This window comes from Staurois parvus, unplaced genomic scaffold (genome assembly GCF_062004578.1).
Source record: "Staurois parvus isolate SC_StPar_1 unplaced genomic scaffold, SC_StPar_1.0 ptg000133l, whole genome shotgun sequence".
NCBI lineage: Eukaryota > Metazoa > Chordata > Amphibia > Anura > Ranidae > Staurois > Staurois parvus.
The window spans coordinates 553,293-577,389 of NW_028317929.1; positions in this window are offsets into that span (position 1 = coordinate 553,293).

Below are 24,097 nucleotides of genomic sequence, written 5' to 3' on the forward strand. Positions count from 1 at the left end.
GTTGAATGGCACAATTTTAATTTTACTGATTTATTTGATCATTACACTTACCATATGTTTAATATATATTTACTTGGAATATTGCCTAACTGTATTGCATTATTCTTGCACTGCACATTTGTTTTATCTGTATTAACATACTCAGTACTTGTTCTGGATCTCTGACTCACTATCTAAGCCAGAGATGGTCAGGATACTTGATCCAATGGCAGAGAGATCAGCAATGGCAGCCTGTGAATTTTTCTCAGTACAGTAGAGTCCTTCAAAAGGCACAAGATATTCTCTGGCATGTTAAAATATAAAGAAAGAAAACTTAAAGGCTAACCCTATTATTAACTGCAATAAGCTTAATAAGGTTTGAAAATCACTCTCTGTGCTCTACACATCACTCTTTAAAATCCAGTTTACAGGAAAATAGCCTATTTTTGATCAGACTACTCACGTCTGGCAACCATTTAGGCATTAGAAATGCACTGTAAAGACATTTATTAGACACACATAATTCCTACAATTTAATAGAACTGTTAACAATCAAATGTATCAAAGGAATTTGTTCATGATCCAGCTAGAAAACATATCTTTAATGAGCAAATGGTGTCTTCTAATATGCATACAAGAATTCAGTGCCTGCAAACCAGATCCAACCTGAAGGGGTAGGCAATATCTCCAAAGCTTTGGACACAAAGCCTCACATCTGTGAAAGCTTAAATGTTATTTTAAGAGGACAATTACAGCAACAAAACACATTTGATAAAGTGCTCAATTTGAGTTTTATTACTGTGTGGGCGTGAAGGAGGTTATTTTATAACTTATCAGTTGCTCCTGTAGCGGTAGCTTTTCCAAAAATAGATCTGTTTTTGCTTGCTAGGCTTAATTTTCCAATAGCATATTTATTTTGCATTTGCCCTTTATATATCCACATACAACTATAATTTAGCTACAACAAACTTTATACACAAAACAACATACAGCCTACTCTGCTTCAAAAACAAGTCATAAGAGATACATCAACTTACTTCTACCTCTCCAAGCAGCATGCGATTACCCATAAAAGCGTTCGGCACTTTAACCCTTCTATTTCCTGTTCTGCTGCTGACCACCTCTATGACAAAATGTTACCACTGTCCTGCCAAAGCTTCTGTCTACAAAGGTTTTCTGTCATCCTTACTGAACGGACTTGCTCCTCTATCTACACAAAGAACTGGATCTTAACCGTTACAACATTGGCAAACAGATGACACCAGAAGAGACAAAGGCATGTGCCTGAGAGACTGTGGTGTAAAACTAAATCCATGCAAGAACTCACCCTGTACAAATTTGCCCTCCAATAATACAATCTCTTTTTTAATGCTGTCAAACAAACCTATTTTGTCAGTCTCATTAACAACTTCTCATCCAGTCCTCATCGGTTCTTCTCTAGCTTTATTACTCAAGAGAGGATTACAGCACTACCTCAAATATAACTTGTGAAAAAGGTCAATATTTGCAAACCAATATGTGAAAAAAATCATAAAATCATATATTTGGATCACAATTCAATAAAGTACATCACATACTGACATTACTTCACAGCGATATGCAGTATACAGTAAATACAGTATCTCTCATGAGTACACCCCTCACATTTTTGTAAATATTTTATTATATTTTTTCATGTGACAACACTGAAGAAATGACACTACAATGTAAAGTAGTGAGTGTACAGCTTGTATAACAGTGTAAATTTGCTGTCCCCTCAAAATAACTCAACACATAGCCTTTAATGTCTAAACCGCTGGCAACAAAAGTGAGTACACCCCTAAGTGAAAATGTCCAAATTGGGCCCAAAGTGTCAATATATTGTGTGGCCACCATTATTTTCCAGCACTGCCTTAACCCTCTTGGGCATGGAGTTCACAAGAGCTTCACAGGTTGCCACTGGAGTCCTCTTCCACTCCTCCATGACGACATCACAGAGCTGGTGGATGTTAGAGACCTTGCGCTCCTCCACCTTCTGTTTGAGGATGCCCCACAGATGCTCAAGAGGATTTAGGTCAGAAGACATGCTTTATCAGTCCATCACCATTACCCTCAGCTTCTTTAGCAAGGCAGTGGTCATCTTGGAGGTGTGCTTGGGGTCGTTATCATGTTGGAATACTGCCCTGCGCCCCAGTCTCCGAAGGGAGGGGATCATGCTCTGCTTCAGTATGTCACAGTACATGTTGGCATTCATGGTTCCCTCAATGAACTGTAGCTCCCCAGTGGCAGCAGCACTCATGCAGCCCCAGACCATGACACTCCCACCACCAAGCTTGACTGTAGGCAAGACACACTTGTCTTTGTTCTCCTCACCTGGTTGCCACCACACAAGCTTGACACCATCTGAACCAAATAAGTATATCTTGGTATCATCAGATGACAGGACATAGTTCCAGTAAAATCCATGTCCTTAGTCTGCTTGTCTTCAGCAAACTGTTTCTTATGCATCATCTTTAGAAGAGGCTTCCTTCTGGGGCAACAGTGCAGTGTGCGGCGTATGGTCTGAGCACTGACAGGCTGACCCCCATACCCCTTCAACCTCTGCAGCAATACTGGCAGCACTCATACGTCTAATTCCCAAAGACAACCTCTGAATATGACGCTGACCACATGCAATCAACTTTGGTCAACCATGGTGAGGCCTGTTCTGAGTGGAACTGTCCTGTTAAATTGATGTATGGTCTTGGCTACTGTGCTGCAGCTCAGTTTCAGAGTCTTGGCAATCTTCTTATATCCCAGGCCATCTTTATGTAAAGCAACAATTCTTTTTTCCAGATACTCAGAGAGTTCTTTTCCATGAGGTGCCATGTTGAACTTCCAGTGACCAGTATGAGAGAATGAGAGTGATGACACCAAATTTAACACACCTGCTCCCCATTCACATCTGAGACCCTGTAACACTAACAGGTGGGCCCAGCCTGTCTCAGTGATGACAAGTGATGCTGTCATCAGAAGGTGCAGGCTGTAAGATCAATCACCAGGGCCAGACAGCTTGCTTCTTCAGACAACAAGATAAGGGGATGAACAGCTTGTGTGTGGGACTCCAGCATTGGCACTGCTTACACGTCATCAGGGTGCTGCTCTCACATTCTGTGCAGAGAGGACCTGTGTGCAGGCACTGACAGTGGGCAGGCAAAATGCAGCAGGGTAAACATGTCCTGTTTGGTGGTGTTTTGAATGGAAGAAGCATGAACTGTGAGTAGCAGAACTGGATTGAGAACAGCAAGTAGAAGATGTGGCTCTGCCTGTATTTGAGAACTAACTAAATAATCTCTGTGTGTCTCCCATACTGTGTCAGAGCTGCCAATGCATGTTGGAAGTTGTACTCCCACAGGCTAAACTACATAATTTTTGATGTTAGGGAATGTAATCTATATGTCTGCTGAGGGTGGGGATGATGTGGTGACTACATGGCTGCTGAGGGTGGGGGTTGATGCGATGACTATATGGCTGCTGAGGGTGTGGGGGGGGTGATGTGACTATATGGCTGCTAAGGGTGGGGGTGATGTGGTAACTATATGGCTGCGGAGGGTGGGGATGATCTGGGCACTACATGGCTGCTGAGGGTGGGAGGTGATGAGATGACTATATGGCTGCTCAGGGTGGGGGGTGATGTGGTGACTATATGGCTGCTGAGGGTAGGGGGGATGTGGTGACTATATGGCTGCTGAGGGTGGGGGGTGATGAGGTGACTATATGGCTGCTGAGGGTTGGGGTTATGTTGTGACTATATGGCTGATTAGTGTGAGGGTGGTGTGGTGACTATATGCAGGGCCACTGATAAGGCAGTACAATCGGTCCAGCCCAGGCCCCTTATTACCCCTGTCCTGTCCCAACCTAGCCACTTCTGTCTACAACAGTTCACTGTCATCCATCCTGACAGCTACAACCTTGGCCAATTACTTAAAAAAAAGATTGATAGAATTTGTGATGAGTTATACGCTGTACAGATATCTCCTCCACTTATCACTCCATGTCCACAGACAGGAGCGTATTTACTGTGAGGCAAACAAGGCGGCGTGGGTGGCATTTTTCAAGGGGCGGCGCCACCCTCAGCAGCAGTGATATCTCTGAGACTGGTGACTGACCCGCAGCTCGGAGCAGGAGGTGATGAATCAAGAGGAGGTAGGCCATGCCAGGCAGGAGGGTATCGGTGGCCATCTCAGGGTGTGTACAGGATCTGGTAGGTTGGGGGTGGCCCGCCCTAGTGTTGCCTAGGGCAGTGGCTAAATGGTTAGCACTTCCGCCTGGCAGTACTAGGGTCATTGGTTCAAATCCCAGCCACGGTACCACCTGCCTGGGGTTTGCATGTTCTCCCTGTGCCTGCATGGGTTTCCTCTGGGTACTCCGGTTTCCTCCCACACTCCAAGGACATGCTGGTAGGTTAATTGGATCCTGTCTAAATTGGCCCTAATATGTGTATGTATGAATGTGAGTTAGGGACCTTAGATTGTACACCCCTTGAGGGTTAGGGACTGATGTGAATGTACAATATATATGTGTAAAGCACTGCATAAATTGACGGCGCTATATAAGTACCTGAAATAAATAAATAAATAAAATAGGGCAGCACAAAACTGAAATACACCACTGTCCACAGGTTCACTCATTACTCCCCTCAGTCAATCCTGCTACTATAGATTAAGTTCCTAAACCTTTCTCTAATGCCCACTTAACCATCTGCCCCCTGGACCCTGTTCACTTGCAAATGCTACGATCACTGGCTTTATCCTACAATTTCTAAATCACATCTTCAGCATCTCCCTTGCTCTCTGGCAACTGTCTAAAACATGCACTAGTCACCCCTAAAAACCCTCACTGGACCCCACCAATCCTGACAACCTTTGTCACCTCTTCTTGCTCCCTGTTTCCCTCAAACTCCTTGAACATCTAGTCTACAACTGATTGACCAACCATCTCATGCTGCCTTTGACACAGTGGACCACCCCCTCCTCCTAAAAAAATTCCACTCCTTTGGCTTCTGTGACTGTACTTTTCACTGGTTCTCATCATATTTATCCCACCGCACCTTCAACATCAGTTACAATTTTACCTCCTCTTCCCCTCTGCCTTTCTTCATCAGGGTTCTCCAAGGTTCTGTTCTTAGAGCTCTCCTATGCTTGATCTACATCTCCCTGGGTCAGTTGATAGCTTCCCATGGCTTCCAATCAGGGACGTATCTTCCGCAAGACAAACAAGGTATTTGCCTAGGGTGGCATTTTTCAGGGGGGCAGCGCCACCCACAGACAGAAGGGACAAGGGACCAGGGCTTGGCAGGGCGGGATGGCTTGGTAAGGCTCAGCAGCACTCGGGCAGGCAGGAGGCAGGGGAGCACCTGCCCTGGGCACTGTGTTGTCCCATGGCGAGGGGGCACAGGGAGCTTTTATGTGCCTGAATGACAGGAGAAACGCTGCCACTGGTACCTCTGTCATTCAGCTGGAGAATTGCATAGCAGTGGCTAGAACAATTACTGGTGGAGCGGATTCTGCTCTCTCCTCCTTCCAGCAGCCTTCTGATGCGGACGGAAGAGACTGGGCAGGTCGGCACCACAAACACCTCTTTTACGAACAAAAAAGATGTGAAGGTGGGTGGGACCCACTGGTGGAGATAGGCGGGACACACTGGAGCTGGGCGGAACCCACTGGTAGAGGTAGGGTGGGACACATTGGTGGGAGTGGGCAGGGCACACTGTTGGAGGTCCTCGGGACCCGTTGGTGAAGGTGGGCAGAATCCACTGGTTCGAAGTCGCCTGTCATGTCACTTCTAGGAGGACAGAGGGAACTGAAGGCTCTCTCAACAAATGGAGACACATATGGCACAGGCATCAGTAAGTCGGTAAGCAGTGTTTTAGTGTTCTTCCAGACCTGTTGTACTGCTTAGTACCTCTGAAAGTGAATCTTGGTGGATCACTTTTCAGAGGGTTGTATAGTTGTGGTTGACAGATGTTCAAGAGGTGGTACTGCTGCCTCCTGAATACCTGTTTTTGTAAAAAAAAAATTCTAATGCCAAATGGCAATTTTACATCATGGAACCGTGCAGTTACTGTGAGCCAAGAGTTCAGCTCAATGGGTGAGTTTGACAGATGGTACCACTGTCAAACTTTGCATCTTGAGTTAAAAATGCCGCAGCTGCAAAGTGAAGTGTCTCAGCTGCAGCATGTGGACAGCTCTGTCCAGCTATTATGTTATAGTTCAGGTTGGCAGCCATAGTGGGTGGTAAAACCACAACTCAGCTGCCTGTTTTTACTGTCCTCCAGATGCCTGCGCAAAAAAACTCTTACTTACATTGGAGCTAAAGGGTGATTACTCTTCTTCTGAGTGCCGGTCTTTGGGCCTTTCTTTAGCCAATGGGACATGTTATAATTCCTGCGCATGCACAGGAGCTAGTCATCCTGGCATTCAGAGATCGGTCCACAGCTCAGTTAACAGAGCTGGGGAAGACAGTGAGCAGGCAGGTAAGGGCATATTTTTGCAGAAGAGACATGCAGGGGAGCATCTGCCATGAGGCAAACAAGGCATTTGGGCGGCATTTTTCAGGGAGGCTGCAGCACCCCCAGGCAGAAGGGGAATGGGACCAGGGCTTGGCAGGGCAGGAGAGCTCGGCAGGGCTCCTGTATCCTGTTCACTGTCTCCTATATCCTGTCTGCAGTCTCCCATATCCTGTCTGCAGACTCCCGTATCCTGTCCGCAGACTCCCGTATCCTGTAGTATGTCTACAGTCTCTGACCATTTCCTGTAGTATGTCTGCAGTCTCTGACCATCTCCTGTAGTATATGTCTGCAGTCTCTGACTGTCTCCTGTAGTATGTCTGCAGTCTCTGATCATCTCCTGTAGTTGGTCTGCAGTCTCTGACCGTCTCCTGTAGTATGTCTGCAGTCCCTGACCATCTTCTATAGTAGGTCTGCAGTCTCTGACAATCTCCTGTAATATGTCAGCAGTCACTTACCATCTCCTGTACTATGTCTGCAGTCTCTGACCATCTCCTGTAGTAGGTCTGCAGTCTCTGACCATCTCCTGTACTTTGTCTGCAGTCTCTGACCATCTCTTGTACTATGTCTGCAGTCTCTGACCACCTCCTGTACTAGGTTTACAGTTTCTGATTAAGGGGTGGATCTTAAACAGGGGGTGGGAAGGGGAAGGGGTGGGACATCTCCTGTATTATGTCTGCAGTCTCTGACCATCTCTTGTACTGTGTCTGCAGTCTCTGACCATCTCCTGTAGTATGTCCGCAGTCTATGACCATCTCCTCTAGTAGGTCTGCAGTCTCTGACCATCTTCTCTAGTATGTCTACAGTCACTGACCATCTCCTGTACCATGTCTGCAGTCTCTGACCATCTCTTGTACTGTATCTGCAGTCTCTGACCATCTCTTGTACTGTGTCTGCAGTTTCTGACCATCTCCTGTACTATGTCTGCAGTCTCTGACCATCTCCTGTACTAGGTCAACAGTCTCTGACCATCTCCTGTAGTAGGTCTGCAGTCTCTGACCATCTTCTCTAGTATGTCCGCAGTCTGACCATCTCCTGTAGTATGTCCACAGTCTATGACTGTCTCCTGTAGTATGCCTGCAGTCTTTGACCAACACTTGAGGCGGAGCCTAACAAGGAAGGGGTGGAGTTTACAGATTAAGGGGTGGATCTTAAACAGGAAGGGGTGGGGCATCTTCTGTACTATGTCTGCAGTCTCTGACCATCTCTTGTACTGTGTCTGCAGTCTCTGACCATCTCCTGCAGTATGTCCGCAGTCTATGACCATATCCTGTAGTAGGTCTGCAGTCTCTGACCATCTCCTCTAGTATGTCTACAGTCACTGACCATCTCCTGTACCATGTCTGCAGTCTCTGGCCGTCTCCTGTAGTATATCTGCAGTCTCTGACCGTTTCCTCTAGTATGTCTGCAGTCACTGACCATCTCCTGTACTATGTCTGCAGTCTCTGACCATCTTCAGTACTAGGTCCGTAATTTCTGACCAACTCTTGAGGTGGGGCCTAAGAAGGAAAGGGTGGAGTTTACAGATTAAGGGGTGGATCTTAAACAGGAACGTGTGGGACACATTTAGATAGGGGTGGGGGCGCCCAATTTTAGTCTTGCCTAGGGCAGCACAAAACCGAAATACCCCACTGCTTCCAATACCATTTCTACACTGATGACACTCAACTCTATCTCTCTACCCCACAGCTCACATCAGTCTCCACACACATCAATAATTTACTAACAGGTGTCCCTGACCCACAGCAAATGTCAACCGCTCCCGGATGTATCTCTATTGGACTTCAGATGTGCCTTATTTTATCCTTCACAATGTGAGTGTTCATTCACACTATCATTTGTAATTAAAGTATTTAATGGTCTGCATTCAGCAGCGTCTTCTTTTATTCCTTTTTTAAACTCACTCCTGGCCTGCTTTATATTTGTAAAGGCAACTGTCGGGTTTCACATGGGAGTTATATGGGCAGCTCTGATGCTGGCCAATCACTTCAACAACTGCTGCACTGTATTTCTTCCATGCATTTTGTTAGGGGAGGGACCAGGGGTGGGGTCAACGGTGGGGTCGAATGTGGCCCCATCACGTAGGCTGTACAGGGCCCCATGATTTCTAATGGCCCTGCCTAAAACTCTCCTACTAGTGGACTATAGACAAAAAGGCCAAGCCAGTGATTAAAAATTAGAAATTAAAGAATTAAGGTCAATTTCTATATTCAGTCCCCTAGGACTCTCTAAAAGTCATAGATTCAATAGGTCCCAGTTTGCAACACAGCTTTCTTAACCACTTCTCGACAGCCCTATATCAGAAATACTGATACAGGGTGGCGGGGAGCGCAAAATCACGCATATAGACGTGATTTTGCATTTCCGGGTAGAAGGTGCATGCGCCACTCTTCCTGCACCACCATTGGTGGCTACAGATGTCAATCACTGGTTCCCAGCTGGACATTCTGCACCGACACCCGAGGAACAGTGACAGGGGAGAGACCTGTGTGTAAACAACTACATGTGTCTCTCCTACCAGCAGTAACATGCTGCTGCAGTCCCGCTATAAGTCATTGATTGCCGCCATTACTAGTATAAAAAATTTTTTTACAAAATTTCCAGTATATATACTACCATTTACAGATGTTGTAACTTTCATATAAACCAATTTATTTACATGTATTGGGATTTTTTTTTAGCAAAGACATGTAGCAGAATACATTTTGGCCTAAATTTATGGTGAAATTTGATTTTAACATTGTTTTTACTGGATTTGTTTTATAGCAAAAAGTAAAAAATATTGTTATTTTTCAGAATTGTTGGTCTTTTTGTGTTTATAGCGCAATAAATAAGAACAGCGCAGGTGATCAAATACCACCGAAAGAAAGGTCTATTTGTGGGGAAAAAAGGACATAAATTTTATTTGGGTGCAGTGTTGTGTGACCGTGCAATTATCAGTTAAAGTAATGCAGCACCATATTGCAAAAAATGGCTTGGTCAGGAAGAGGGGTAAATCCTCTGGCGGGCAAGTGGTTAGTATCATTACTCCTCCAGTGCCTTTCTATTTTGTTAATACCACAAAAAAATAATCCACTGGAGTCCCTATTGTGATATACCTATCTACTATACTAAACTATAACAAGATATGAACTTATTTAATATTTTTTCTTAGTGGATCTATATTCAAAGTGTGTCTTTTTTCTCTCTTTCTCTCTAAGTAACAATCTTACAAGGAACGCAACACCCACATCTGGTCCAAAAAAGTAATTGTTTTCCTTGGTGGATCAGTTACATTGAGAACCTATTTCTCAGGATATGTGCTTTTCTGTAGACAAATTTAGTTTGTTTAGGGATTATCTTAGCCAACGCATTGTCCTTAAGTACAATAGACCAGTGTTTTCTCATGATTTTTTCCAGAGTCCTATACTGTCTATTAAACTCTGTAACAAATACCACTCCATAATTTTCACATTTTTTTCTTTATCCTTTTTTTTTTCTTCCTATCCAACAGTTTCATTTGTTGTTTGATTTAGTGTCACACTCTTACCCTTATTCATGAATCTTTCAATTAAGACATCAGTCTGGGACTCAAAATCAACTTCTTTATTGCAGTTCCTCCTAATAGGCATCATTTGTCCCTTAGGGACTTCCTCAATTCATTTTGGGTGATTTCAACTTGATGTAGGGATGCACCTGTTCCAGCCTGTATCTTTAAAATATGTGCGGGTACTAAATTTTCTTATAGACAACCAAATCAAGGAAGTTACCTGACTCCTTGTTCCACCCTCCTGTGAAGATGTCATAGACATTCCTGTTTGTTTCCTCCATACATTCTTGCAAAGTTTCCACTTCCTATATAATAATATAATCTATGAAACATGTATATAGATGCAGATTGGGATGTTGCTTACCATAGACCTCCTACTCCTTCCAAAATGCTCATAATAATATTAGCAACACTGGGAGCATACTTAGTTCCCATAGCATCCTCCAGAATACTGTATGACAAAAGAATGGACGACCAAGCCCAACAATCTTTTTTTTCCTGGATGTAATTTTTTAGCAAATGCTCCTCTTTTTTCTCTTTTTTTTCTATTTCAAAACTCCGGTCTGATCTAAAAAAAAAAATCACATTTTAAAATCAGGAGCTGCAGCAATAAGTACGTTTAAAATTGGAAATAGTTATCATTCACCACTCTTTTGTGTAAAAGAAGCTCTGCAGTACCAGAATACTGATGAATGTACCGGGGTTTGATTTGTAGGGTGTTTAGAAAACTCCTCAATAATTTGAGCAATTATGAGTTTTGATCTGAATCCATTAAAGTCAAGGGGGGGGGGGGGAAATCATGAAATTCAATTTTGGTAATTTTTGAGGCTATGTAAGTCCTTAAGGGCTCATTTTCACTAACAGCAAGGACTGCTTCTTCTCTAAAAAGTGATGCATGCTCAAGCTCGCACGTTTCAGAGGTGTTTGTTTTAACCCCCTAAATGCTGCACTATTGTGTCACAACTGCAATCATTGCATGTGCTTTCAGGATGGTTGCAGCACAGCCCAATCCACCTGAATGGAATCCAGCAGAAGGTATAATTTCTGTCACCGGAAACAACACAGACAACAGCCAGAAATATCATACAGACTCACTGTACATAATACAAGCAGATTTACTAAGCCACAATTGAGGAAAACAAATAAGGTAGTTTTCATTATGAAATAAAACTTTGATGTTGCGGTGCCCACACAGGAGCCGCTGGTAGATTTGGATTCTCTGCACTTGTCCAGCCCTATGTGAGGCCTCAACTTTACTGACACCACCAGTATACTTTTCTATAAACTTGGGTTGTATCAATACGAATACTGGTATCGGAGCAGATACTTGCACAAGTATCGTTACTCATGCAAGTGCTCCAATACCTGAAACCAATACCTTCAGGCTCAGTTCTTTCAGCTGTCAGCGGAATTCCCCCACTGAAAGATGAAATGTGAATGAAAAAAAAAGCCTACAAAACAAAGGTGGCAATTACCGGTTGGTAAGGAGCTGGGCGACCGCATCCTTAACAACTGATGACTCATTCAGCTGTCCAGGGGTTTCCTCTGCTGACAGGTGAAGAGTAGACAAGTCCTGGCAATTGGGGCTGTCAAAAAAAAAAAAGTAGTTTGACAATGTTTATCAACAACATTGCTCATAAAACAGAAAGATAAAAGGAAACATTGTTTAATTTATTATCTTTCTGCTTATTCATCTACAGATCAAAGGGATGAATTCCAATCTGCAGATGTCAGTTAAAATCAATCTTTTAAACCTTTATTAATCTTTAATTTACTCTAATCTGCCCTAATAAATCCTTATTCTCCTTGTCCATGTAATAATTATTTATCTGCTGATTTTTTTTGTTCATTTTTTATTTTATAAACTATTAAAAATTTAAAAAAAACTTTTTTTTTTGTTTGCTTTGTTCGTTAATATTTTTACACCATTAACATATTTTTATACATTTCACATTGAAAAATGTGCAAAAATGAAAAAAATAAATTTATTTCACTTGTAAATAACTTTTAATGCTTTGTACCAAAATCGTAATTTTAGTGTCATTTTAAAGTGGTTCTAAAGACTCAAGGTTTTTTTTCCTTAATGCATTCTATGGGCATTATCTCAAGAATCTTTCATTTCATATCATTTCTCATCCTCATTATGAGGACAAAAACTATTTAAATGTTATATTGTTCAAATTAAAACAGAAGGAATATGTTGCACATTGCATGTGCTGCATTTCAGAAATCTATAGTGGGCTTCATTTACATTTTCCAGTTTAAAATAGAAGTCAAATTGTACACATTGCATAAGCATTATTTTAACAATCTCTTATAGGTCTCATGGCTAAACCATGTTCTGCATTTACTTAGGAGGACACAATTCTCATTAACTTAATAGAAAATCCTGCATATGCAGTATTTCAACACTTGTGTAGGTCTAGTATGCTAAATCTGTTTAAAGTATATATATTTTCACATTAAGTAGATGAAAAATGTACACCTTGCAGCATTTCAACTATATTTTGTAAGTTTCATTAGCTAAACCACATCCCTTATTGAACTTTGGAAAACAAAAAAAAACTAAAGTCTTAAATTATTTAAATTAAATAGAAGGATTATGGTCCACAAGGCATTTGCAATATTTCAGCAATCTCTTTAGGCCTTATTTCCTGAAGCACAAAATCTCTTGTATACCTCAATTCCCAGACCAAATCCCTCATTTAGCTTTGAAGGACAAAAAACTATTTAAAGTTTATATTTTTCACATTAAAATAGAACAAAATGGTGTAAGCTGCATACAAAGTATTTCAACAATCTCTTATAGGCCTACTTGGCTAAATCATATCTCTCAATCAGCTTTGGAGGACAAAAAACATGTTTAAGTTTTTTTATTTCTCACATTCAAATAGAAGGAAAATGATAAACATTGCATTTGCAGTATTTTACCAATTTTCCATTTTCACATCACTCATTTAGCTTTGGAAGACATAAAAATGGATATTTTTCACATTAAAAAACAACATAGAAGTAATATGGAATGCAGTATTTCAACAATCTCTTGTAGGCCTCATTTGATCAACTTCATGCCTCATTATCATTGGAGGACAAAAAGACAAATTCTTTTTTTTTCACACTTAAATAAACAAAGATGGTTTCCATTGCATACACAGTATTTCAACAATCTCTTGTAGGCCTCATTTGCTAAAACACAGCCTTCATTTCATTTTAGAAGACAAATAAATGTTGCGTTTTTTATTTTTCTTAATAAAATAGAATCAAAATGGTACGTGCAGCATGCACAGTATTTCAACAATCTCCTATAGATTTTATTTGTTAAAACACATCCCTCATTTAGCTTTGGAGCACAAGAAACAATTTAATATCTAAAGATATTTTACAAAGAAATAGAAGGACTATGGTAAACAGTGCATATGCAGTATTTCTTATAGTATATAAAAAACACCAATGCTTAATAGTAACAAATAGTATCAAGTGATAGCAAAAAATATCAAATAAATTTGTGACTGCAGCCGCTATTCTTTATCTTAGAAGATCTTAGTTACCATACCCAACCAGGGGCGGACTGACAACTCATGGGGTCCCCGGGCAATAGGGCATCATGGGGCCCCTGTGTCCTTGCCCACACTCAAACCACACCCAAAAAAGCCTATGAAAGGTACCAGGGACATCTCATGGGGCCCCCTACTGACCCCGGGCCCTCGGGCAGAGCCCGAGTTCCCCAATGGTCAGTCCGCCCCTGTACACAACCGATAGTGCTTGCTAAATAATACTCAATATAATGTGAGAAACTTATAACATAAATGTACTCTAAAAAACATAATACGTGCAAAGTACATTGCGCATCTCCAGCACAAATTCTAATTGCAAAGTCCCAAACGATGTGTGCTTGCATCAACTCCAGCACCATAGATTTTATTGGAAGTCCATATAACATAAAGGAGTGCTCTATACACTGATTTCACTGTTAAGTGTTCTACCACCACTGAATGTAAACTCTCCTCACTCACCAGATTACATTGACCTCCTTGTTATACAGCAGGAAAAGTCACATTGCGCTTATGGGAACTCAAGCTGGAACTTGTTCCACCACCTCTGGCTCAGGCCCTCTGCTCCCTGCTCACCACTATCACTTGTGAAAACAGAAGTCTGTATACAACTGACAGCTTGTCTCCCAATGGTTCCCTGAGAAGTTCTCACTGAGTGCAGGAAGGGGACAAAGGAGATTCAGGTGCCTGGGGTGCAGGGAGATTCAGGTGCAGGGAGGTACTAAAGCCAGTTGGGTGCTTAACGCAACAACAAAAGTAAGGCATGTGGAAGATGGTGGAGCTTTTAGGGAAGAGGGAAGAAGATGGGGGCAGTGGAGGGAGGGGATTGAGTAAAGAGGTTAGAGCTGAAGAGGGGTAAAAGTGAGATTTGGATGAAGGGATCCAGAGGTAAGCATCTGTGGAAGAAGGCTGAACACTGCACTGTGTGTGGTGCACCCCTGATTGCTGCACTTTGTATGCAGCATACCCCTGAACTCTGCTTTATGTATGTAATGCACCCCTGAACTCTGCATTAGGTACGTAATGCACCCTTAAACTCTGCACGAAGCAAACCCTGTGTGTAATCCCCCCAAACTCTGAATTCTATACATAATGCACTTCTGGTATTCAATACCCCTTTGAGACCCTCCAAATATTAGTGAAATTTGACCACACCCACTATTTGATGCAGCTTGGAGAGCATGTGTGTGGGAGTGAAGGGAATGTTGGGGGGTCGTGGTTGAGTTCCTGCACCTATTTTCTGAGGAAAAAAAGCTCTGGTTACTTATAAGCCTGTTACTGTATGGAAGGAAGGTGACATAAAATAACAGTTATTTCAGAGGAGCTTGAATGTGGTCGGAGTCCCCAAGCTGGTATACAGAGCTTTGTAGTGTGGGCTTTTTTTTAACACATTTCCTACAGACAGCTGCTTTGTGGACTGGATCCCAAGCTTGCACCATATCAGTTGTGATAGAAGGCATTTGTAAACCATATGCATTAGGAAGAAAATGACTCATACCACAGAACCTGATGGGAATAGCAGCTCAATGAGCAGCAAAAGGTGCACACACCCCCTTCTATTCATTCCTCACTTTCAGCTCCCCCCAACATTCGCCTGCTGGCTCAACTGATAATGAGTCAAATTTTACAAGGGGTTTTAGAAGCATAGGATATTCCAAATCAAGTAGGGAATAGGGTCACCGGGACTTGGATCTTGGGGGATGAGGGGGGGCACTGATCTAAAACATGGGGACTCCAAGGGGAGACTCCCTCTCTAAGGGGAGACTCCTGATCTAAGGGGCACCCTGAAGTAAGGGAAAACTGATCTAAGGGTTATTTCTGATCTACAGGGAGACTCCTGATCTTAGGGGGAATGCAATGTAGGAGGGGACTGATCTAAGGGGAGATCTCTGATCTTAGGGGGACTTCTACATAAAGGGGGACCATGATCTACAGAGGGACTTTAATCTAATGATGGATTCTGATCCAAGGGGGAGCTCCTGATCTAAGGGGGAGGGGCGCTTGATTTAAGACTGTATTCCTGGTCAGAGAGGGGTCTCTAATCAGAGGGGGAACTTCAGAGTATGAGGGTACTGATCTAAGGGTAGTCTCTGACCTAAGGTAGGACTCTTGATTCAAGAGCAGGGCTCCTCATCTGAGTGGGGACTTCAATGTAAGAGGAGACTGATCTTAGGAAAAGACTGATCTAAGGAGGAACTCCTGTTTGAAGAGGGGACTCTGATCTAAGTAGATACTCCTGCTCTAATTGGGACTCTTGATATACGGGGGGGGGGGGGGACTCCTGAAATATGGGGAGCCCTTGATCTAAGGGGCACCCTGAAGTAAGAGGGAGCTGGTTTAAGGGTAATTTCTGATCTAAATGGAGGCTCCTGATCTCGGGTGGAATGCAATGTAAGAGGGGACTGATCTAAGGGGAAATCTCTGATCTTAGGTGGACTTCTACAGATCAGGGGACCCTGATCTAAAGGGGGGGGCTCTAATCCAATGGTGGATTCTGATCCAAAGGGGAGCTCCTGATCTAAGGGGGTGCTTGATTTAAGGTGGTATTCCTGGTCTGAGAGGGGACTCTGATCTGAGTGGAACTTCAATGCAAGAGGGTACTGATCTAAGGGCAGTCTCTGATCTAAGGTAGGACTCCTGATTCAAGGACAGGGCTCCTGAGTGGGGACGTTAATGTAAGAGGAGACTGATCTTAGGAAAGATTGATCTAAGGATGAAGTCCTGTTTGAAGAAGGAACTCTGATCTAATGAGATACTTCTGGTCTAATTGGGGCTCTTGATATACAGGGGGACTCTTGATCTACTGGGGGACTCTAATATAAAAGAGGACTGATCTAAGAGGGATCTGTAATCCAAAAGGGGACTCTGGTCTAAGTCGACTCTGATGTAAGAGGTGACTGACCTAAGGGGAGAATTTGATCTGAGGGGTCTCTGATCTGAAGAGGAACTCCTGATCCAAGAGGGTACTCCTGATCCATAGGGGGACTTTGATCTAAGGGGGGGGACTCTTTATGTTAATGGGGGTGTAAAGGTTGCTAGGTTATCAGTTACTTGCTGTTAGTTTGCAAGGTAGTCACTGATTATTTTGTGAAGTTCTTTCACAAGTTAGGCTGAAATCATAGTTCATGGAAAAGTTCGATTCTGTTTAATGGTTGTGCTGCATGTTCAAGTGTTTTTAAACAAGTGAGCCCTAACCACCAGACTGTGGCCCACTGCCAGACTATGGCCCCCCTCCTCTTAGGTCTCCAACCAGCTGTGGATCTTCTAACTTACAACAATGCCTCTCCACTCACATAATACCTCAAACATGCCATCATTTCCTGCAATGCCCAGCAACCCACAGTACCTCTAGGCTCTTGAGAGCAATCCCCCTCCACCACACACACACACACACACACACACACACACACACACACACACACACACAGTGCCCCCCAGCTTCCCACAGTACTGCGCAGACTGCTTGTACACAGAAGTATACTGCATTCAGAAAATGACCATAATGATAGTGCAGAAGTTCACCTAGTACCAGAATTATCTTCTGTCAGGTTTGGAGCAACTTTAGTTAGTCATACCCGGCCATGGCTCACCTGGCAGAAATACAGCATCAATATTAGCTGACTGGTAACCACCTCAACTGTGACAACCCTACTAGCAGAAGCATACTATCAATCAGTACCTTTGTGTTTAGGGACCCAGGCAGGATTTGGGGACCTGGGTTTCTTTTCACAGCATCAATGACTCATTCAGGACACATGCAGCATTTTGAAGAGGTGACCAAAAATGTTAAGCAGCAGTATTCATAATGCAGTCCTTTTCATATTCCTCCTAGAGCACACTGCATTGGCTGTTGGGACTAAAGACACTGCAGCAGGTGGAAAATTTGCTGCTGTCTCAAAACTGTTAGGAACCTTGGCTACTGTCTCAATCCCTGTGAGGCAGAGGTAGCCAAAGACCAAGGAAGAATACAAGGAGGAGGGTAAAGGGAACTGGTAGCAAGGAAGAGGAATTAGGCATGAGAACAATGAGATGTTTCACATCTCTCAAATCTGAGTGTTGCATATGAGTGGGTGAGAGAGATTACTACTCGGTGGCCATCCTTGTAGATCCCAGATGAAAAAGTAAAATTGCAGATTTTCTGCCACCATCCCAGCTAGAGAGCATAAAGTGCAGCAACTTGAGAAGGTATAGTGTAAAGAAGCTCCTTTCTGCATTACCTGACAGTGGCAGGATTTCTTCTGATAACCAACGTGCCTTGGATCCTTCAATCCCTGTAAGGAGGAGCTGCATCTGCACCACTTATAATAGCTTTTTTAAACCAAAGCAGCCAAACATGGCTGAAGACAACACTCACAGGCAGCACGTGTACCACATGATTGCTCATTACATCATGTCCAAGGCTGACTTTGACACTCTCAGAAGGTAAGACCCCATGGACTATTACATAGTGCATGTTGGAGCTTTTGGCTTACCTTTCAGCCAGTGTGCTGTCAAAGAGGGCCATCAACAGGAGGTTTTGGTATGAAGAGGTGCATCCACCTGTCTCCTGACATTATGGACCCCCTGCTGCTGATGCTGCAAGCTAAACTTTCTCCTGGCCTATTCTGTGGCTCCAGCGTAATAAAGATATCACACAATGTTTCCACAGGTCAACTTCTACTGCAAAATTTCTAATGTTTGTTACAGGGTAAATCATGCTTTGCCTTCAAAGTTTGGAGTCCATTTCTGTGCTCCGCCACTGTAAAGGTTTCACACAATGTTTCCAAAGCTCACTGTCACCTGCCAAATTTTTAATGTTTGCTGCAACAATAATCCTGAGTTGTGCCTCAAAGTTTGTAGCCTATTCTAGTGCTCTGTCAAGGTAAAGGTGCTACATATTGTTTCCTCAGCTACCAAATTTCTCATGGTTGCTGAATGGTAAATTCTGCATTGCCTTTTGAAGTTGTGGGTTATTCTAGTCCTCAGGCACTATAAAGATTACATACAATTTTTCTGCAGCCCAACCTCAGGAGTAACATTTCTAATGTTTGCTGAAGTATAGGCAAATCATGCATTGCACCTCACTTTGCAGCATGCTCAGTCACCCACAAATATTTGTGGCTTTTGTCTCTCAGATTGCACTCTAATTTCTGTTTCAAGATAAAACCTGCATCTCATACTGCAGCCTAACCAAGATTCTTGCATACTGTGTACAATAATTTCAGTGTTACTGTCAGTGCTTAATATTTTCAGTGTTTTTTCTACAGCACTAAAAAAAGGTGCTCTATGAATAGTAATATAATCAAACCTTTCCCAAAATAATGAATATATACACAGTACATAAAACTTTAAAATAATAAAATATCAAATAATATCTTTAACAGTAATACATAGTTTATTTCTTCTGTGCAAACAGCTCTTCAATAACGTGACTTGTGTAATTCCTCTACGTTCCACCAAAGTGCACAACAATCCAAAGTGTACATCTGGTGCAATATCAGTGCAATAAAACTGTGTCCTTGCTTCAACCACGTTTCCATACACTGAGTTCCCTAGTTCAAAAAGACTCACCAGATTTCAAGATTTCCCAAGCTAATAAGCAGTTCAAGCATTGGTTTGTGTCAGAAATTAGCAATCCCCATCATGTCAATTCTCATGAGGTCTCCATCCCATTATATAGTATAAGGCTGTATTCACACTTGGCAATTTGGAATTGTTGGCAGAATGGCACTTCAAACTCGTGTGATTTTGCCGCAACTGTCACACGACAGAATTGCAAAACAAACGTTTAAAATTAACTTAAAGCTTGTCACCCAAAAACAAGCAGAAGCTTCTTTTGGGTGAAAAACATGCATAGGGAAGCCCATTGAAGTGAATGGCCTGCCCTATGAGGGACAAGCAAAAACCGCGTGTCAATCTCGCTTTAAAAATCACGGGCAGGACCACTGATTCCTTCTATGAGAGATCTGAATGGGGGAAAGGTAGAAAACAAAGGACTCCTCTGACCTGTAGCTTATCAGAATTTCTGCATACAATTTATTAGCTAAAGCTGAAACTGGGGGCAAATACTGTAGCTAAATAAACAGCCAAAATGTATTATTTTGATTTTTTAAATTATTTTTACACTGTCCCTTTCATTGCAAATGCAAATATCACCTATTACTTCAATGGGCATTGTCATATATTCTTTTTTGAGAAATCTGGGGTCTATCAGACTCTAGATATCTCCTCTGCCCTTACATTATCTAATCTCACCAAGATCAGTGTGATCAGGGGTAGCACAGTGGCTAAATGGTTAGCACTTCCACCTGGAAGTACTAGGGTCGCTGGTTCGAATCCCAACCCTGGCACCACCTGCCTGGAGTTTGCATGTTCCCCTGTGACTGTGTGGGTTTCCTCCAGGTACTCCAGTTTCCTCCCACACTCCAAAGGCATGCTGGTAGGTTAATTGGCTCCTGTCTAAATTGTCCCTAGTATGTATATGTATGAATATGAGTTAGGACCTTAGATTGTACACCCCTTGTGGGTTAGGGACTAATGTGAATGTACACTATATGTATGTAAAGCGCTGCATAAATTGACAGCGCTATATAAGTACCTGAAAATAAAATAAATAAATAAAATCAGATGCTTTCCCAATTTACAAATGGCATTGTGTATATCCTGCAAAACTGAAGTGATGAAATGCTCGTAGCTTCTGATTTCTTTGACTATAGAGATGATTAGCACCATTCCGGTCTCCAATCACCTCTATGGTCAGCTGGCAGAAACACCGTCTGCATTCTCAGGTTCCACCGATGGCACAGGACTGCCCAAGAAGGCCGTGGAAAGCGGAGGAGAGGGGGCATCTTTTCCTGCTGCTTGTAAAAGCAATCCTGCAGCTAATTAGCCACTAGGATGGCTTTTACATGAAAGCCCATCGCCAGGCATCATCCTGGTATAACCATTCAAAGTCCAGTGATGTACCAGTACGTCACTGGTACTTGTTGGGTGTATATGCTATGTTCTTTTTTTTTTTTTATGCAGCCTGTGGGCTGAATGAATAAAAGCGGAGAAATCTCTGCCAGAAAAGGTTTGTGTTATGTTCACCATTAGAATATACCGCCCTGCATCCACCCACTTCTAATGGTGGGCACACATGAAATGTGCCAAAAAATATTATAAAATATATATCCCAAAACATAGGGGCCATCCACCCACTGGCCACCCCCGGCCCCCATGCTTCAGCATATATGCTCTTTTTTTAACTGTGGATGAAAAATCTCATCCAACAGCACTGCACACACCTACTTATGTATATTCTGAGAGCAAGACCCTGTTGCTGTCAGAATAAACAAGTCGGTGCTGCAGCTGAATGACATCCTCATTTCTCAAGCAAGCTTTTTCCCCCTTTCTAAGACGGGTATTTGCAAGCCATTGGGGGAAGCCCTGGTGATTAGGTCGCACAGTGCCACATGCACCATTTCAAAGATTGTACAAATGTCTAAATAGTGGCACACTTGAATAAAAGTTGTCCACATAAAAGTGGTACCCCATATGGAAAAAGGATGACACCAAGTCCCAAACTATATTGCCACTGCTCCCCATGTAGTCTGGGCACCCGGATGGCTCCACGTGACTATCTTTTCCCTCGTAAATCCAAAACTTATATGTATAGCCTGTTGCCCTCTCACAGGTATTTTATATTTTGACCCCATATTTGGCACGTTTGCTGGGGAGAAATTGTTTGAATGGAAGGCGACCAGAAAAATTAATGAGGGACTCATCAACGAAGATGTTTTGCTGGGGAGTATAGACATCTACAAATTTTTGGCTAAGGTGATTTATGAGGGGCCGAATTTTGTGGAGTCAGTCAAATTCAGGGTCACGCTGAGAGTGTTGTCATTGAAATGCATAAAACACATTATACTCTCATATCTATGCCTGGCCATGGCAGCAGAGAACACGGCATATGATGAATCGGGTCTGTGGACCAATACAACTGCAATTCATTTTTTTTAGTAATGCCCAAGTTGAGGGTTAGGCCCAAAAAAACTTTAAATTTGGAAACTGTAATGGGTTTCCATGCGAATGGTCTAGCAAAATTTGAATTTGAGTTGGCGGCAATAAATTGTTGTGCATATAAATTGCTTTGATCCACAATCAATGCATACAGATCTTCTGTGAAAACACAGCTCCAAAAATCAAGGTGAGTATTTTCCACGTGAATTCAGGGTTGGGCAGTGAATGAGGGAAGTATGGGTGCTGGAGAATTTGTGGGCTGCAAATCAAGATTTTCAAGCACATCAGGAAGGATACTAGGGGCTCTATGGGCCTGTGTGTGATTTCTTGGTGGATGTGGGACACTACTTGTGCTAGCCACAGAACCAGCTTGTTCTTCACTTATGGGAGTCGCCACGTCACCAAGTGATACTGCAGTGCTGGTATGTTAAAGACCAGGATGTACTAGGCAGGTAGAGCGGCACTAGTACTGGCACTCTGCTGCATATGAGAGTCATCATGCAATTGTAACATCTCAGCAACCTGAGAACAGGGTCAGGTACGCCTGATCTTAGCAGGGACCTCTTTTCCATCTTCTGAGCTATCTGTCAGGATGCCACTGCTGTCTACAGGTTTGTATTCTGAGGCTGATTGTGTCAGGGAGTCTTCCCCTTCGCTCTAATCTGACATGCTCAGAATCCTGTAGGCCTCTTCACTAGAGTACCTTTCCACTTACATTTTGGTCACTAAATTTACGTAGTGCATTTCACTGGAAAAAGAGCACCTGGCTGCCAGGGACTGCTTGAACTGCTACAAAAAAATTTACTGGCAAGTGCTAACAAAGATCAGGCCTGATTCTGTGAACACTGCGTTTTTGTGTGCAATGTATATAGTGACCTACTGACACCGCACTTGCTGGAGGAGAGGGGGGTAAACATAGGGGCAAATGCAGGTGATGGCAGGTGCCAGGGCTGATCCTGCTAACGTTGCGTTTTTGGGGACACTATACTAATGTGAACGCTGGTATAGTGCTGATCTGATCAAAGATTTTGATCCGTTCAGACACTATACTAGCAATGGAGGTTTATTGTGTATGTGAGCGTGTTCCTGGCAATCATGTGGTTAAATGTGACTACTGGTGTACTGACAGGCAATCTGACACTATCTAGGAAGGGTGCAAAAACCGCGTGAATCACGTATATATACTGTACATGATTTTGCGCACCTGTGCTGCTCTGTAGCAGTATTTCTACTATAGGGTGGCGTGGAAGCAGTTAAACATGTCCAGTAAAAAAAAATTTTTAAAATCTAATTTCGTCATAAATTTAAGACAATTTATTCTGCGACATGTCTTTGCTAAAAAAATCCTAATATGTGTAAATTAATTGGTTTAAGTGAAAGTTATAGCATTTACAAATGGCGGTATAGATACTGGAATTTGTTTTACTAATAATGGTGGCGATCAGTGACTTATAGCGGGACTGCGAAGGGTATTCTGACACTGGGGGGAACTGACTTGGTGTCACTGACATCCCCAGTGCTAAAAAAAGCACTGACACTGTACTAATGACACTGGGCAGGAAGGGGTTAACATGAGGGGTGATCAAAGGGTTAACTGTGTGCTGGGAGGTGTGCTTCACTGTAAGCACACTGCTCTGGATGGCTGTGCACAGCCATAATGTCAGGGCGGGGCTGTGGAACGGACAGGTAGGCCTAGTGGCAGGGTAACGCACTGGCTGACGACAACCACCACCAACAGACCGAAGTCCCTCAGGGCGCGGAGTCTAAGTCCCAGGCTGCCCTTCACCAGGGCCCCTGATGGTGGGGATGGACTTTACGCAGCCAGGAACCAGGTCGCGGCCCCCGAGACACCCCGGCTGCGGTAATGGCCGCCGCCAATGGCGTGTAGCTGGTGAGAATGACAATAGCGTAGTCAGGCAAGCCGGGTCGACAACAACGGGACAAAACGGTACAGAACAGTAGACAGAGAATCACAGGTCACGGGCCGGGTTCAGCAACGGAAGGTCAGATCGAAGGAAAACACAGAGAATGGTCTTAATCACAAGCCGAGTCAGATACCAGAAGGGTCACTAGTGTATACACAGAGCTGTAGGAAGACAAAGACACAGGACACAAGTGAAAAGAGCATGTGCGGGTCACAGGCTTATATGTCATCAGCCACACCCCTCTGGGGGATGGACCTCAGAGATCTGAAGGCATAAAAGGATTCCCACCATGCACAGCAGAATCCAAGATGGACGCCAGCACATGGAGTAACAAAACCTCAGGGAAAAGGTAGGACCTTGACACATCCAGAGCAGTGTGCTCGAGCCAACAGGGAGGAGGACTGTTCGTAAACAAAGCAGCCCTCCTCCCCATTGGTGATTGTCAGTAATCACCGGGCTCCGGCAGGTAATCATGTGATTTTGCACACTCATGCCACCCTGTAGTAGTATTTCTGCTATAGGGCGGATGGGAAACGATTAATAAACACACATCCTGCGCATCCTGATGGTCCAGCAGTCTTTTGGAACCTGTGAAGTGTCCCAGAAG